General features: G+C 38.2%; 1 long non-coding RNA gene across 1 annotated transcript; it reads right to left on the bottom strand.

Moving 5' to 3' along the window:
- Nucleotides 1-1,738: 1,738 nt before the first annotated feature.
- LOC143608716 (uncharacterized) lies at nucleotides 1,739-3,484 on the bottom strand. Its single transcript, XR_013149317.1, has 3 exons — nucleotides 2,615-3,484; nucleotides 2,148-2,231; nucleotides 1,739-2,059 (listed from the first exon to the last, which is right to left on the bottom strand). It is a non-coding gene; the product is annotated as an uncharacterized LOC143608716 (long non-coding RNA).
- Between the last annotated feature and the right edge of the window lie 1,126 nt (nucleotides 3,485-4,610).

The raw sequence follows: 4,610 nt of genomic DNA, 5'->3' as shown, positions 1-4,610 counted from the left end.
GAACCCGTTACCGACCATTGACGACGCTGCCCCTTTCCTCTTTCCATTGCTTCTTCTACCCCCTAAACACATCTCGGTAATATTCGCATAGGAATTCTCGGCTTCATTATCGCTTAAGTTGAAGTTTCAAGTGTCGGAACGGGGTGTTTCTGGATCAACCGAATACGATGTTTTAGACTTTTTTTTAGGCTGACCACTTTCGGTGTCGGCCTCCATAACCGGGCCCCATTTTGGATGAAACCTCAGTTGTTCTTTCCAAATGCTAAAGTAATTGAAGGTCCCCGAGACCTTATGTTGATACTCTTTCAACGCCCTTTTCATGATTTCCGCGTCAGAGACACCTCTACTCCACGTTCGAGTCATCCGAAAGTGAACCGTATGGAAAGCCGTGCATTTGGTGTTTATATCGTTCCATTTCGACATTAAGGAATTTTTTTCTCGACGCGAGTCTCCGCCAAGTTCGTGGAACAACTCTTTAATTATGTTCCAAAATACGCCCAATGCTTGAAAGTTCGCTAAAAAAATAAAAACATTACAAGTTCAATGCTTGTTCTAAGAAATTAAGATATATATATATATATGTTAAAAACTTACAGCACTCGGGATCTTCCGATATCGCGCACCAAGCACGAGCACATAGTTCACACTAGTCAATAGTCCACAACATAGTGTTCTTTTTAGCCCGAGCTTCGCCGACAGGTTTCTTTACGTGTTTTCTAGGACGTCCGCGTTGGCTTGAACCGCCGCGAGTCTCCGGGACGGGTTGTGGCTCCGAGTTTATTTGTGTCTCCGGAACCGTCTCGTCGTCGGGTTGGGACCGAACCAGCCATCATGTTTGTGGTTGGGTTTTGTAAATCGGGCACCGTATTTCGGTTAGGGGCTCCGGAACTTAGAAATTGCATGTACGCGGCCATATGCGCTTAGAACGGGTACGGGGATTGAGGCACGGGGACTGTTGGCATCGGGACGGTAGATAGGTTAAGTTGTGGATTTTCGGGACGGGATTGTTTGCGTTGCCTAGCCGGGCAAATTGACCGAAACCAAGAACATTTTGGTTGTTATACGGAAACATTTTGGTAGTAGTAGAATTGTATAAAAAATATGTGATAGAGTAGTAGAATTGTGTAAAAAAATTGATGTTTGGGTTTGTTTTTATAGTATATTTGTGTTAAAATTTAAAATAGTATATTTTTTTTTAATTCAAACAGCTATATCCCAACGGATATATTTTTGAAATTTGTGCCATGTCTCACGTTACACTCAAATCGCCCAAAAAAAATACCTAAAACGCGGAGGGGGGGGGGGGGATGGGGGGGGGTGTGCCCTCAACGTTATACCCTAAAATGTTGGCAAAACGCCGGGACTACAGAAGGCCTAAGAAAAGACGAAAAAGAAAGAGAAAAATTGTTGGCCACTTCTTATTGTTTTGTATCCATATCTGTTTGTTCATTTGTGGTGAAAAAATGACCACTTACTCTACAATCCATTCGTTGAGGTTAGAGGGTATTGACATGGTTAATTAATAAACTTATAACAAGTTTTTTGACCCGCGCGTTGCCGCGGGTGCTTTTGGTTGATCTCCGAGTCGTTGTCGAACATAGATGGCTATGTAAATGTATGTGTCAAAACTCTCTTGCATGTATATATAAGTAACATATAAGTACATGACGTCATTTTACACTTCTGCTTATAAATAAGAACCACGGCAAATTAAGATGTAGTTTTAACCAAAGTGAATATAACCAACAAACAGAGGCATCGTTATGCATGTTGCAGTATTTGTGGCAAAGTTTTAGCATGAATCATACATAATATACTGCCTTTGATATGCCAACTAATATACAAAAGATGCTTGTTGCGCATTCGCTACTGCCATGAGGATGCCCATGTATAAATAGTTGCTAGTCTGAATTTATTAATGTATATAATATTGTATATTTTAGGGTTTATCTGTCGCACGTACATGAACATCGACGAACAGGTAGCATAGGTCTTGCTGTCCGGTGTGGGATATCCAATATCCATTTATTTAGATTCTCATTTCAAGAAGAGGTATGACCTGTGTATAATAAAAGATGGTTACATTAAATGTGATGATAGAGTCTATAACTTAAAACTCTAATATGCACATAAATAAGGCAACTTACAAAAACACCATAGGCAACTTACATTATATTCAAGGAAATAAGTAAAATGAAACCTACAAAATCCAAAGACAGTTAAGCAAATAACTAAAAAAAACCGACATTACCCAAGCACATTCAAGCAAATGACTAATTTTTAGCCTACATTATCCAAAAACAATCAAGCAGATAAGTAAAATTAGAGACTTTAAACCTAACTACACATCACACAATTAGTAATTAAATCATACATCAAATATTAAATTAGCACAACCACAATTAGCCTCGAACTGCTGCATATCTAGCTTTAATAATTCACATTATGCTTCTAACCTTTAATTGCCAAAATTACCGTTGCATACCAATTTTATTTCTTTTAACTATGTGAAAAGAGTTGTAGTATGTAGCTTAAAACTCTTACTAAAAATTCCAAACAGTTAGATTGGTTCTAGTTGTAGCAAATGGCTGCACTGATTTCAACTTATTTATACAAAAATGAAAACCATGCACAAAACACATGTCTACCAACCTGATTCTCAATCTTTTGGTAAGTTTGACCAACGAACCAAGTCACATGCAACATTCTGCAAATAAAGCAACTTATAGTCAACCCTCAGATAAGATGATACACGGGGCTATAAAGGTGACTCACGGAGTCCTAATCGACTAAATTAAACAAAGAGAAAAAAAAGTAATCTCACCTGAACGACAAATGGACTTGGAAGGGAAAACTAATCGACCAAAAAGGAACTAAGAAGCAACTCTCGGATAAGCGTACAGGCATGTACAGGCATCGTTAGCGAACCAACAACAAAAACCATTCAAGAGATACAAATAAAGTTAACAAAATAATGTAAAAAAATTATCACTAAAGGAGGCTCAGGATAATAAACTATCATCATAGCCTTAAACATACGAAACGTATCATCATTAACGTGACTCGGAAACAACCGATGGTCGGTGGACAGGCGTTGTTCTCGCCGCCTAGAGTTCCTAAAAGGTATCCGTCAACGGGAGACCATAAGTCGTTTTGAATGTTTCTTTTTGTCAAAAAAAACAACGTCATAGGCTTGATCACTGAATTAGAATTGCCATCTGTCGCTGCCATAGACTGCCAAAAGGGCCGCCGGTAACAACAGGACAATACCTCAGTTTCTCTATCTGCAAAAAGATTAATAACCCTTAATTCGACAACGGTTTTATACCGGGGACAAAGACGTCGCCGTTGAGTAAAGGTAGTTTTGTGAAAAGCCACTGATTTGGAATCGCCATCCGTCGCCGCCATAGACGGCAGCAATAGCCGCCGGCAACAACAGGGCAATACTTCAGTTTCTCTCTACAAAACGATGAAGAAACCTTTATTTGAAATTACCTGAGGCAAAGGATGTATTTTCCTCTGAATTGCAGAAACCTAAAAGAGAAACCCTAACAATAAGTCTGAATACAGAACAAATAACGATAACGAAATTAAGAAATGGAATGAGAGAGATACGAGAGTAAAAAATGTGTGGCTGAGAATTGAAGATTTCATGAACAGTGATTTTAGAGAGCGGGTTAAATGTTACTTTTTGATATATATATAATGGACTTAAGCGTGTGAAACGATAAAATCCAGAAAATTTAACGGTTTTGGACACTGGAACCCCATACCAGAACGGTCGGCTACACCGGGTTCCAGTTTGTTAAAAAAAGCCTATATGAAACCGCTTCCACCTCTGTCTGGTTAAAACAAAAATCAACTAAATACCGATAAAAAAGGCAAACCAGTCAAAATTATGAAACTACCCAAAACCGAACCCGACCCTACTTGGTTCTTGATTTTGTTGACCAAAACCCGACCCTACCTAGTTCTTGACTAGTTGTACGCTGGTATGTTTTGTTTCTTACTTATTTTACATATATTTTTTTGAGACTTCCTTGTAAACAAAAAAGGGTTTAAGTTTGGGATATGTTAGTTGCATTTTTAGGAACATCTTATAGCATTTTAACATTAAATTTTTACCACATATCATGCATTTGTCATATCAATATCTTATTATTTTGCGAAACAGGATTAATTTTAATGGATGTGGATTGATTGCGAGAGAAGACAGTGGGTGTTGGAAAGAACCGGAGAAAACGAGTTTAAACGGTTCGTTTTTGTTAAACATAAGATAAAGAAATACATATTTCTTCCTAGTCGTTTCCGGGACTTCTGTTGACGTAACAACAAATTCAACAAATGAAGATGGGCCATGAATCAATTAATAACAACAAATTTATAAACTGGAATTAATCACCAATTTCTTAGCCAAACAGGTTTAGCTCAAACCTGTATTGACTAGCGTTTAACAAAACCATATCGGTTTAAAACCCAAATGGGTTTGAGCCAAAAAAACAGTTTTGTACAGTTAAAGCTATCAAAACCTTGTGGGCTTTTGTTTTCAGTGGTCGGGTCGTTGGGCCGTTAAATTGGTGAGTCTGTGGAGAATTTCAATCGGGAATTTG

This window comes from Bidens hawaiensis, unplaced genomic scaffold (assembly GCF_021521415.1).
Source record: "Bidens hawaiensis isolate Kalapana, Puna unplaced genomic scaffold, B.hawaiensis_p1.1 tig00419415_1, whole genome shotgun sequence".
NCBI classification, from domain to species: domain Eukaryota; kingdom Viridiplantae; phylum Streptophyta; class Magnoliopsida; order Asterales; family Asteraceae; genus Bidens; species Bidens hawaiensis.
This window is presented reverse-complemented; position numbering and strand designations above follow the sequence as displayed.